The sequence below is a fragment of the Drosophila subpulchrella genome, chromosome X (assembly GCF_014743375.2).
Source record: "Drosophila subpulchrella strain 33 F10 #4 breed RU33 chromosome X, RU_Dsub_v1.1 Primary Assembly, whole genome shotgun sequence".
Classification (NCBI taxonomy): Eukaryota; Metazoa; Arthropoda; class Insecta; order Diptera; family Drosophilidae; genus Drosophila; species Drosophila subpulchrella.
The window spans coordinates 21,632,287-21,646,260 of record NC_050613.1 but is presented as its reverse complement, the minus strand read 5'-3'; the positions used below and the strand labels follow the sequence as shown (position 1 = coordinate 21,646,260).

At 38.2% G+C, this 13,974-nt stretch overlaps 1 protein-coding gene across 1 annotated transcript in view; it reads right to left on the bottom strand.

Annotated features, from left to right (window-relative positions):
- LOC119557457 (ras-related protein Rap-2b) overlaps nt 1-7,076 on the bottom strand; it is a 31,877-nt gene extending 24,801 nt beyond the window's left edge. The window contains exon 1 of the mRNA XM_037870222.1: nt 6,795-7,076. The gene's annotated coding sequence lies outside the window, so the exon portion shown is untranslated. The remainder of the gene's footprint in view (nt 1-6,794) is intronic.
- Between the last annotated feature and the right edge of the window lie 6,898 nt (nt 7,077-13,974).

Here is a 13,974-nt window from a genome sequence, read left to right as displayed (position 1 = left end):
CCTGAATGCACTGGCTCACCTGCTCTCCAGGTAAAACCAGGCAAAACCAGGCAAAAGCGATACCAACAGCGACAACAACCCACCGCCCGAGCATTCAGCCAGGTGCAGCACTAAAATTGAAAAGCATAAATACTTGTGTACATGTACTATAAACATAAAGCTCCCCAGTACATAGAGCAGGGTGCTCCTCCTCCTCCTGGTAGAAGGGTCACAAAATGTTGGATGTTCCCACACATCCACATCCTCTCAATTTTTACCTCATTTCTGTTGGTCAACAGAGATCTCCTGCTGTTTAATTTGGTGGTTTCGGCCGGGTCTTTAAAAAAGGATGGGCAGTACAAATACATCGATTTTGCTATATCATTAGTTTAAAATTGAACCAACTTGATGGACAATTCCTGTCCCCAACCAAATAAAAAAATAATAATTAATAAGCCACGAATCCACTTGATTGACTTGATTTCCTATCATATCATAAACCTCGAAATGGATCGAGATGGCATATATCAAAGGACAGCAACAATTGGCAAAGCAACAGGCAACGGACAACAACAGCAACAATGGCCACAACAAACAAGGACAAACAACTGAATTCCTCGGGGGGTTCCCTCAAAATAAATTTCCCTTTTCTCGGTTTTCTTTTTATTTTTTGGGTTCTGTTCGGGCAGAATGCTAATGAATCGGGGCCGGTGGGCCTTACAGCTTTATATGGGGGGTGTAGCCAGTGGAAATCTGATGAAAAACAAATAAACAATCAGAACCAAGAAAAGCAAGGCAAGGCGAAATGAAATGAAATGTCACAATAAAACAAAGGGAGGTGGGCTTCTTTTGGGGTAAGGATGAGCAGCGTAGACAAATAAATGACGAAACAATGACAATGAAGAACGGGCCTCGAAAATACATAGATTTTTTGCTCGGTTTATTGACTTACTGTTGTTCTTGCTTATAATTTTTAAGCTACAAATAGAGCCTTAAATCGGACTTTAAGTCCTCTAAAACTCGAACTAGGGTAATAAGATAGACAACCACTACCCAAAAGAAAACCAAAATAAACAAATAAGTAAAATGATTAGCAAAATAAGGTCAGTAGGAAGAATGTCATTCCTCATTGAGTTAGTAATTTTTAATTTTGTCGAGTTTTCGCAAAAAAAAAAAAACAAAATAAAATGAAAATTGGTCAAAAAATAAATTTCCCGAAAAGTGATGGAAAGCGCTAGCCTAAGCTGTGCGCCTCGATTTGACTGAATTAGGACTGAAAAACGGCTTAAAATAAATGTAGTTGTCGTCAAAAAAATCATCTCCCTATTTTTGCGCAAAAAAGGTCAGTTTTTTCGTCGAACAATTTGGAAATGGGGCCGGAATAAGGAATGTCATACCTCGTTGAGCTCGTAATTAAATTCCCAATCGATTGGCATTAAAATCTAAAAACTTTATTTTTTGAAAATTTTTCGAAAAAATAGATGATGTAACCCCTTATAAAAAATGAGAAATTTGGTCAAAAAATAAGTTTCGCGAAAAGGGATAGGGATTGTTAGCCTAGGATGTTAGCTGCTTAAAACAGTTGGTTTTTTTGTTGTGCGTTTCGATTTGACTAAATTACGACTGAAAAACGGATAAATATAAGGTATTTTTCGCCCAAAAATATATGCTCCCTATTTTTGCCAAAAAAATATCCGTTTTTTCGTCGACAAATTGCGAAATGAAACCAGAATAAGGAATGTCATACCTCGTTGAGCTCGTAATTAAATTTCCAATCGATTGGCATTGAAGTCTCAAGACTTTATTTTTTGAAAAATTTTCGGAAAAAAAGTTGATGCAACCCCTATAAAAAATGAGAAATTTGGTCAAAAAATAAATTTCACGAAAAGTGATAGGGATTGCTAGCCTAAGATGTTAGCTGCTTAAAGCTGTTGGTCTTTTTATTGTGCGCCTCGATTTGACTAAATTACGACTGAAAAACGGCTTAAAATAAACGCATTTTTCGTCAAAAAATGCTTCTCCCTATTTTTGCCCAAAAAATTTCAGTTTTGTCATCGCCAAATTGCGAAATGAAGCCAGAATAAGAAATGCCATACCTCGTTGAGCTCGAAATTAGATTCACAATAGATTGGCTTTTAAATCTAAAAACTTTATTTTTTTGAACATTTTTCGAAAAAAAAGAAAGAAGATTATAAAAAATGAGAAATTTGGTCAAAAAATAAATTTCACGAAAAGTGATAGGGATTGTTATCCTAAGATGTTAGTTGCTTAAAACTGTAAGTCTTTTAGTAATACGCCTTCTTTTGGCTGAACTACGATAAAAAACCGACACAAAATAGCAATTTGCCGTAAGTCTAAATCCGGTTTTTCTGTCAAAAATTGTTCAAAAATACATTTCGGAATGTGATTGGGGATTGTCATAACCTCTGCAGAGGTGTAAAATGAAATATTAAAATAAAAGTTACCAAGAAGAACTCTTAAATAGAAAAATACTATTCACATGCAATTGCCTATTAAATGTAAGGTGGCTTTGGGAGATTTACTACTTTAGACCCTCCATAAACTAAGCCCCATAATCAGACCGCATTGAACATAAAACCCAACTCCTTGTGGCATTACGAATTCCCGTTGCCCATTGAGTAAACTTAGTTTAAATTGATTTGAATATTTATGAAAACGGGTGGGCGCACTTTGATATGTCACAATCACCAGTTGTTTAAGTAATTCTGGGCGCCAATATGTACAAACATACAAATGTAGGTGGATATGGGGAAAAAGGGGCTTGGGGTATTTCGTTTTGGGGCTTTTTCAGATCGACTTAATCGCAAAGCCGCAGCCAAAACGAGGGCTCAAGTAATTATAAATGCCATTTTGTGTCGGTTTTGTTTAGCATGAAGAGATAAGAGAGCGGTTCTTGGGTGGTTGTGTTCCTGGGGTTAACGTGGGACATGCATATTTATCATTTATGTAGGCACGCATTTGTGTCTGTCTCATGAATGACACGAAAAAGGCAATTTAAGCCAACATACACACGTCCATAAGCAGGGGAAAAGGGCTGAAAATGGGTGGCATCTTTGCCGCAGGCATTACAAAAATTTCACACACACTCGAAGCAAAAAAAAAATGAATAAATAAATGAGAAAACAGAGCACCCGCACTGTCAACAAGCAACAGCCACCTACAACAAATAAAAGAACAACAAATAGAGTAACAACAAATAGAAATAAGAGCAACAACCATACGGAAAACACAACAAAATTTACTGGCTCTTATCATTCGCAACAAGAATCGGGCCAAAAAGCGTATATAGAACCAAACTGAACTGAAGTTACCCGAGTTTACACACAGAAAAAAGTATGCTCTGTTTTGAAAAATTTTTGTCTTTAATATTTTCAACCTAAAACATGTCATATAATATCCAATTAAAGTATAAACGATATTCAGTAGATCATTTTAGAGATTAGGAAAAATATTCGGTAAAGAAAGGGGTGAGAATAAATCTAAAGAATTCGCGTTTGGAAAAATTAAAGTTTTAAATTAATCACTGCTGAAACAGTGGGATAAAGATCATACTCTTTAAATATATTATTTAAGTACTTCATTTTTTTGACGATTGCTGATTCCATTTTTAAGCTACACCTTATAAAAACTCTTTAAGTGGATACCCATACACATTTCAAACTCAATTTTCTTGCTGTGCAAACAACGGAATTCTGAGTTGTGAATTCTGAGGCTGGGGACATTTTCCACGAGGAAAAGCCAATGACCCAAAGCAGCCAAATGACATGCCGGCACACAAGAGCTCCTTATCAGCCATGGGCCATGTGTGTGGATGTGGATGTGGCTGTGGAAATGGTGCTTGTTGCTCGCCACAGTGGGAGAAGTTGGCGGTTTTGGGCGCAAAATTAGTTGAGCCATGCAGTTTTCCCCAAGCTCTAACTATTTAACTTGGTTATTAATGACAGACGGAACTTCGTTATCTCTCTTAATTAAGCCATCGAAATGTTAAAAATGTAAAATGGTTTATTCTTAGAATTATCAACCTCACAGCTGCTTTAAAATTATGCTAGACTGTTTGAAGAAACTTTAGGATTAACCACCGGCATTATTATAATATTCTGCGTTACATGGTAAATTCGAAAAAAAGTTTGGTTAAAGTTACTGTCTTCTGAGGTTCTTTTTCTTCTTTTTCCAGTTGCTTAAGGAACCAGTGTGCGGAAAAAGTTGTCTTTTGTTTTTCGCCAAAGTTGTCGCTCTAGTTTTCCGTTTCCTGAGATGTCAGCTCGCCGGGCTTCGGCTGTTCGACTTCATCTTTATTCCTGCAACAGATTCAGCTCAAAAACACAAAAAATAACTACAATATAAGCAGCAACAACAATAGTTGGGAGATATATAACAACCGACAAGGAAAGCAGCAACAATGACGACGACAATTTGTGAGGATTTTTATAGACAAGCGTCTTGGTGGGAAGTTATGGCCTCGCCTTTTACGCGACTATATATGTATACAGAGAGAAAAAATGGGGAGGATTTGATGTTTGACTTAATAAGAATCTTACTTGTTAAGTTCGAACTGTTATGGAATTTTATAAAGGCGTTAAAACTATGGTTAAAAATAATTAAATTAACTAAAAATGATTGAAAATAGGTTAAAGAATGATCCACATATCAAGTATTTGGGAAACTTTAATTTATTTTATAAATTTAAACATTTCTTTCAGTGCATGTTCTTGTAAGTGTGTAAGTGCGATGCGTGTCGTCCTAATGAGACAATTTCCACTAGTTTCGTGTGTGTGCGAGCGTGTTGTCTTGAATTTTATCCCCTAATGAACTGTCCCACGACTTAGAAGCTGACTTGTTGCTCTCCTCACTCCCACTGGGATGCCACGCCCCCCGCAGGTCCTTACGCCCCCTTTCGCGTGTCACATTGTTGTCGTTTCAATTAGTGTTTCAGTGCCAATGCGACTTTATCGAAGTCGAAGGGGAATTGAACTCGTAGTTCGAATATCTCAATGAATAACTTGATTCGCGATAAAAGAGATAGGGGAATTGCAATCGTATCAATCATCAACAGTGCGTTTCGAAAGTGTAAAACGAGTATTGCGTTAAATTTTTTCATTTCAGCTTAAACTCTAAAAAAGGACCATTTGCTATATGTTAAATTTGAAATTTGTTTTTTATTTACTTGAAATTTATTAAATCGTATTATCTTTAAGGTTCCGAAGCAACATTTTGCATTATAAAATTTTAAGTTGACTTTAATTTTTTAGTATGTACATTACTCTTTTCTTTGTAAGCCCATATATATCTTGTTGTATGTTTTCTATTTACCTCGCCGAAACGCGCTGTTTGCCACAAATCCAGGAAAATCGTTCGGTGAATTCGCTCTGAGCTGCCTTAATCCCGCCATTCCCGATTCCCGATTCCCAATTCCCGAACACCCAGGCATATCCGTGAAGCGGAGTCGAGTTACCAATCCAAATCCAGCGGGGAGTTAATCTGCATGCCAGTCATAACAATGAGCGAGCGATTACACACGAGACAGATAAGAGAACCCCCATATCTCTTTCTGCTGATTGAGCTCATTTAATGGTGCCCCACGAAAGGAATTCCTATATGCGTCTAAGACAAAAGGCCATTAAAATGGGGCAACAGAAGTCGTTAAGCTGGCCATTAACCAGTATCGAAATTTGCACTTCGGTGTCGAGAGGAGGTTCCCAAAGGCAAAAAAAATATAAATATCAGACAATGATCGGAAAGGAATTGGATGGAGCCCTGACATTGATGAGTAATAAGTGCAATAATCGGCAGTTGGCCATGACAATGGTCACATTCGCTGCCAATAGAGCGGTTTATCTGTGCGTAGAATAAACATTTTATCGCATTATCGATTGCGATTACTCAGTTAATGAATTAAACATACACACACACACCCATCGGGGAAATATACTGAGCTCCTTTGGTTCCGATTGTCCAAAAAAGAATCCCATTCAAGCAAAAAGCTGCGACAAGTGCGATAAGAAGTCAGCCAATAATGGCATAATAATAAATCATCACAGGGGCACAAAAAAAAAAAGAAAACCAAAAATAAAATAAAAGTTTGCACATAAAATGCCTCGCGTCCAACGCGTCGTATGAGCAATGTAATTTACGATACCAAAATATCAGAGCGAGGATTCATAGCAAAAAAAGAAACAAAAAACTTCATTGAATTAATTATGACAAGCGATGAGTTTATTTATGATCAATGTAGATTACAAATGAATTATCGTTCGGCGAATCGGATCGATGATGATGTTGCGGTAGCCAGCGAATATCGGTGGAATATATTTTGCGGATTCGCGTAAATTAGAAGTAGTACTGCTGACAATAATTTCCTAAATTTGTATTTCACCATATTTTACTTTTAAAAAACACAGAACTTAAATATTTTTTAAGTAACAATAAATTACAAGTATTTCTCAAAGAATTACTTTATCGAAATGTAGTTAAAATAAAATAAAACAAATACAAATTAAATTTATGTTCCACTCCAAACTCTCAGAAAATAAAAACGAAGCTATTTTTAAGAAATTTCACCATATAAACTATTTAATTTTAATAATTTTAGTCAAAGTCTTCCAAACTTCAATTTTATTTACACTTTTTTATTAAGTAAATAACAAATATTGCCAAATATTTATACCAAATTAACTTAAAATATAGGTAAACTATTGAAATGATTCACTTTAAAAACTTATATCAAATCAAAACCCTTGATAAAACACAAGCGAAGGAAGTCTTTTGTTTAAATTGTGTCGTTTTTTGCTTGGTACCTGTTCTTTGAGTGGCTTTTCCGAAACAAATTTGCACTTTCAAATTTTTTGGTAAATCAAGTTTTTCCAATTAACACTCGAAACACATAAGCACAAATTCAGAAAAAAAAATAATAGTTCACTCTGGTCGAGAAGAATTAAAATTTGAATTCTCCGCTCGCTTTTTTGGCTGGGATGCTCTTTTGTTTCTGGCCAAAAGTGGACTGTTTTGTTGGCTGTTGACTGTCGTTCAGATGGAATGCTTTTCTGGCAGCAGCGATGGAACAACACGCTGCGTCGAGTTCCCGGGAAAAACTGGCAGCGAACCGAGCGTTACACTTGATGCATGCCCGAAATCGAAAGGCCCGACCGAGGGACCATATAGCGAACCTCGATCCGAACCCCAATCCGAATCCGGCCAGCCGAAGTGTGCCAAGGTGAGAGAGGTTGGCTAGTGGGTGGTGGGTGCTGGGTGGTGGGTGGTGGGTGGTGGCCAAGTGGAAAGCGGGTTTTCGGGTGGAAAAGCGCCACAAGTGCATGCCGAAAAACGAAGGAAAGCCAGCAGCACACAAAAAGCCGAAAGAAGCGAATTTTCCCATCTCTGCGAACGGGGCAGCCCCCCCATTCTCATCCTCCGTGAAAATGGTGGAAACGCGGGAAAATCGGGTGGGAAAGCGGCGGAAAAGCGGGGCGAAGCTTTAGCTGAATGCGAAGCTTTTCCCTTTTGAAGCTTTCCAGCTCAGCAGATGCAACAGCTACAGCATCTACGGGATACAGATGGCATAGGATACATTTAAATGCTGCGAAAAGGTTAACTGCAAACGCTATGATGGATGCCGCGATGGTGCCAAATAAATGGCGTACATTATTTAGGACCAAAGATGGATTGTAGGCACAAAGATTGCCACCAATGTGATAGGATGAAGAACAGCAGCGAGACCATTATGAATAATAGAAAGAAATGATAGCATTCCTTTAAAAATAGTATATCTTTTGGCACGGTTTTATCGCATTTCTAACGTATTTCCTCGTTTAGAATTCTAATTTCCAATTGATATATTTGCAGAAAATCTCTTGTATTTTGTAAATTCCTTTCTTGGGCCACTTGTTGGATTAGCTTGCTTAAATCACTTTAAGTCATTCTGTGCTTTAAGTCAGTAAAAACTAAATAATTGTCATTGTCAAAATCGTATCAGATTAAATAAGCGTTGTGTAGTAAGTGAAAATACTAAATCAAGTTTTATAAAATAGTTTTAACATTGGGTTGAACTTTATAAAAAAACCTATTATTATCTTTGTTTTCAACTTTAGAATACAAGCCCTAGAATATGTTAAAATATTTAAAAGCAAACACGAACTCTAGCAAAGTCGAAAGAAGTACAAAAGATCCTTCTAAGGGTAATAAAGCTTTTCACACCTAGATTTAGGAGTTCACATTCGTTTATTCCGTCAAACTTTTGATAACTAAATGCGTACTTAATTTAGCTGCACCACGGTTATCTTTTCGGCTTAAATAACTAAATGCTTACTTAATTTAGCTGCACCACGATTATCTTTTCGGTTCCATGTTTCTACTTAATTTCTATGATTTTTTATATCGCATGGTCTGGTGTTTTGCGATTTAAAATATAATAAAACTGTAGTTGTGTGTGGTTTGCTGACACAGCCGCATGATCGTGGTATGTTATTACCACATCTGTGGCATTGACATTGTTATAAGAGGCTTATTCCGATTCCGATTCCCCCGACCTCCTTCGACAGCTCGAGGTTTCCATTCCCATTCCCGTCCCGGACCATCGGCAATAACCGGCGAGATAATTGCCACCTACCAAGGACACGGCATCTCGGGCAATAATCAAGCAGCTATAAGTCCCCTGAAAGCCATTCAATGGCAAGTGGCAGGAAAACATTCAAATTAAGACCGAAACAAAAACGCACCGTGCCGCCCACAAAGTTGCAGTTTGTGCTGTTGCGGCAAAAGTTTTCCACATTCCATTTCCCACATCATCTTACGACCGTTTTACCGTACCTCTCTGTCCGTTCCGGAAAACTTTTTAATTTTCATTCGTAATTGTGAGACAGACCATGAAAACGACAATTGAATGCAGCCGCAGCAAAGAGATCGGCGAAAGTTCCACTTGGCCCACTACAAAGTTGCGGCTGCAGTGGGCAGTTGGGTGGGAATCGGGCGAATAAGTGGATTAACATTGGTCACGGCGACACTGGGAAAATGGGGTCCTTGATAACCCATCGATCTTGTCGATCTTAACCCTATTTTACCCAGGATGTTATGTTTTAAAGTATAATTAATAGTCCGAATCTAATACATCTTTCTAAATATTTTATAGGAAGGAGACAAAGAAACCTGTTAATGAACTAGAAAATCATTGGGAATAAATAAATCGGAGGAAACCTAATATATAGAAGCGGAAAGGATTACTATTCATCTACCTTTTTACGAGGAGTTTGGAGATGGTCTTCCCAAAAGAAATGATGAAGAATACCTATGGAAGCTATAAAAAACAGGTAAGCTATCAAGAATGCGAAGTTGAGGAATATCATATCATATCATCATATTAGAATAACACTTTCAAAATTGAATTACATAGCTAGAACTAAGTTCAAAAAGCCTTGACAGTAAAGACAACCGAGTTCTCTCTAAAATAGAATGTAGTTCGTTTCTTCTTTTTGTATACCTCACCTGCTCCACGAACAGCAATCACATCTGTTAACATGCAAATCAATGTTGGGTGCAACATCTGTCGATGTGTCTGTTACCCCTACTCCGGCATACTTGGGGCTCAGTTGGTAAGCGGATTGTGTGTGCATGGCATGCAACATTTCCGCATCGCCGCGTCGTCCAAGTAAAGCCGCCCACCAGCCACCCAGCCACCCACTCAGGCCCCTTGCGGGTGGTTCCCCGCACCCTTCTTGGATATAACACATTTCCTTAATCCACCTCGCATCCCGATCATCTGACGGCGTTTAAGCTGCAGTTGGAAGGGGTGTACGAAAGTGTCGATAGTATTTAGTTGGATTGATTCCAAATGTTCTTTATGATGGTACAGGAATGCTAATAGAAATCTGTCGTTAATATGTTTTTTAAAAGCCTATTTTATAAAGTTTATGGAAAACGTGAAAATAATATAAGAACAGCTGTACTTTCCCCTCATGGATTATCAGATATCAGTTACAGGATGTTGAGATTATTGTTTCCTATAATAATATAGGTACCATATATAAGATGTTTCTAAAATATTGTACGAGTAGTCTATTTAGCTGCCTGTTTTTAAATATATTTCAAACGCCTTTCGTCGCCTGTCTGATTTTTTGTCTGCGGCTGGCGAAAGTAAGGTCCTCCCACCTGCCCACACATTCCGCATTGCCGACTTTCTCTCGCCTTTCGCCCGACTTTCCCCGCTTGCTTCGCTTTTCCAGTGGTTGTAAGTGTGTGTGTGCAGCATGTAAATGAAGTCTCGGCCTGTCTATGCGTCTATACACGTATATTTACACAGAAAAACAAACAGCTCAGTATCAATTTGGTATTCAGTCTATATAACAAGGAACATGATAATTCGTTATGCATCAAAATATACTGTTGCATACTTTGAGACACCTTAGGGTGATTTTAAAGTCCCTGAGATTCCTAAGGCATATATTTTTCTTTTGGTAAAAAAAATAAAATTGACTTCGTATCAATCTTTTCTCTCTGTGCACACGTACGTTTCGAGCCGGAGTCGTTGGCTGATGTGTATTAATGCCGTGCGGGTGCCACATGCCAGATGGAAACAGTTCAATCATAATAAACTCCCAGTCAATTTTTAATGATACAAGAAGACAAATGTGCGCCCCCCTTCGCCCCCTGTCATGCTTTGCGGGTCAAAGGCCGCGAAAAGCGATATAAATTGTTGCATATGTTTGGGCGCCGACTTAGACGCCTCGTTTATTTACATTTTTGTTTCCCACCAAGTGTGAAACCGCTTTTGGCGGCTCGTTATAATGTCATCCACAATGCTTAATTTTATTTTCGTAAATTGAAATCGTTTGGGCTTAAAATTGAATAGAGTGGCAGATTAGAGATTATTTTATACAGTTCACATTGATTTAATAACATATATTATTAATGTTAGCTTATCACATAAAATCCCTATTTACAAAGTAAAAGCCCTGAAGGGTCATTATTTTATACTTCTTAGCTGTCATTATTAAACACTTTTATGACTCTGAAACGATTCAATTAGGTCGGCACTGCTGCTTATTTCAATTGGATCAATTTAATGTGGCCAGGAACGACTGGTTGTGATTTAAATGGCTTCGACTGAGCGCTGAATTATTAACGACGTCGTCGGATTACGTCGGTATACCCATATCCCGACTTTCCCGCCCAAACAGTCGGGGGTTTTGAGGCCTCAACTCGGCTGTATTTTGTTTGCGTTACAATAATTTTATGTGGCGCACATAAAAATTTTCATTTCAGCTCGTTAGCCATGGCGTATACGCAACGCGAGGTGAGCTGAATGAAAAAAAATAAAATATATATATATACATATGTATATAAATAAAAGCCCACATAAAACTTTACGCCCAATTGATTTCGATTTCGTTTTAATGAATTTTGCGGGCTCAGCGGAATTTTGGGGCCAAACCAGGTGGGTGTCCCCCCTTTTTACCACATCCCTTACTTTCTCTCTCCACTTCTCATCAAGTAACTCTCCCATACACTTTTTTTTTTAAATTACTGGCAATATGCAGTGCGTATAGTGTGCTTTCAGGTGTTTATTTATGCCACTGCCTTGGCACAAATGTTCAATTAAAATTTCAATTATTACCTGGCAAACAGAAAGACGAAAGGGAGAGCAACAGATGCCAAAATATTTGGCTCAAAAGAAGTTTGCAATACCCTTACACTGTGTCATATATCAAAGGAAATTAAACTTAAGTTTTTATAGAGATAATATAAAAATAAAAATTCGAAGACGCTCACTTGAGGAGCAAACATCTTTCTTTTGGTCCTTCGAGCCGGATCCTTTTAAGTCTTTAGATTGTTGTAATCGACAGATAAAGCTTTAGCTATATTAATTTCACCATCACCCATAAAGTGTTTGACGTGCGATTAACCACCGATTTATGCTTGGTATTAAGTTTCGATGGCTTCATAGGAAGGGCATTTAATTCACGATTTAAACAACTGTTTGTACTTCGGTTCGATTACAAATTGGATTCGGTGGGTGGTCGATAAACGATGCCATCAATGCCGCAGAGCTGCGGTTGTGAAAATGCGAGGAAAACTCTGGCACTGGGCAAACAATAAAATTAGACAGGAACCAGAAGAGGGTGGAAAGTCGGCTGAGTTGGCTAAATAATAAGTTGAAATTTCAGACCAACAATTAAAAAGCTTAAAGTTTTCCATTTTTCAAGTGCCTCCTGCCTGCAATAAGGATCAAGTGGCTTGTTGGAATGGAATAGGGGTGGAAAATAACCCCCCATAACGTCGAGTTCTCTGGGCCGTGTGTTTTCCTTTTCATTTTCATCTAAACAGTGGCCACTGTACTCCTACGACCAACTTATTTAGTTACTGTTAACCGCGTTGCGCGTTAAAACCAATCAAATAAAGAAAATAAAGCAAGCGGGGAATATATCTCTATATATACGAACTGTATACTATACGTTATTTGTTTTTATCTGGCATCCTTATGTCTGGTATGCAGGCAGCGTGGAACTGTGAAAATGTGGAAATGTGCCACAAGCTGTCAGCAGGGTGCCACGCCCCCGTCGCTAGCCGCCTACTTTTGTCCCCCAGTGTTTCTCTATCGCGGTAAGCTTACGTGGATATAAGCACTACAGGTGGGGCTGCAAAAATATAGGGACAAAAAAATATGTACTAGATATACTAGATATAATATAGAGATTAGATAAAATATTTTATTGACTTAAATTTGGCAATTCCAATTAATTAACAACAAAGGCACTTCAATGTTTTATGCAAACAAATTTGTTTTCTCTATTGAATGATGGACGGAATTTGATTTCCTTTGAAGCCAATATAAATATGACATAAATATATATGTCATTTCCTGTGCAATGCCTATTGTTTTTATAGTCTTTCCTTGCTGGCCGCAAGTGTGGATGTGTTGGCCGAATGGCAAAACAAAACCTTTGGCAAAAACCCGCATCTGTTTGCGGTTTGCCAGACCGTCCATCCATCCGTCTGTCCATTTGTGTCGCCATCGCCTCGTCTCCCCGTGAAACGTAATGCCCCCGCAGAGGGGGGCGTGGCAAGTTGGAGGTGTATATATGGCCATATAGCCCGATAAGCACTGGGGCTTTCGAGTACTCACTCATTGAGAACGAAAGGAAAAGCCAAGGGAAAGTCAGCATGCAGTTGGCAATCTCTTGGATTCGAAATTGTTGCGTTGCCCGGCAGCAGTAACTGTGTGTATATATCCAACTTCCAACTCTTGTAATTGCATTTTAATTTGCAACAAATTCAATTTTAGTTGCAAACATTTAATGCAGTTGATGCAATTGCTCTACATTCGTATCTGTGCATTTGTATTCCGTAGATACGTTCGCACACAGCGAAAATGGATTATTAATATACAGGAGAAAATGTAATAAAATCCGTATCTACTTTTTAATTAATGTTGTGCTAATTGCTGTGTCCTTCAGATTAATGCTTTATTAATAAACTGAGCGCTAATATGAGTTCCTAGCATGTCATCATTGCATACTTTCCACTTATTTAAAGACTTTTCATGTAGTTTTTTTTTCAAATATCTTTGATATTCCGATTTAGTTCTTAGTTTTCTCATTCATGTGGCGATTTTCTCCAACCTCCTGTGACAGATGGTGATTTTCCGACTCTGATTGGCCTGCTTGGCTTTTCATTTCTTTGGAAATGCTGTTGATTTATGATTTTATGATTTATGAGGCCGACATGCAAAGGAGTTGGCCAAATTGCACTGGGTGGTTAGAGGTTGGGGGGTCAGAGGTCAAGGGGTGGTGCAACGGACTAGTCACAACATAGAGCACATCAATAACAATAAGGCCAAAGCCTACGTGCATGGAGCACAGTCGGGTAAATCTAATTTGAAAGCAATTCGATTCGAGTCAACTCATCTCATCGCATCTCATCTCGACTCATCCACCCCATATTCCCACTTTCCTACTGTCCCTATCTACTCCGTGCAGCATGCCCCTC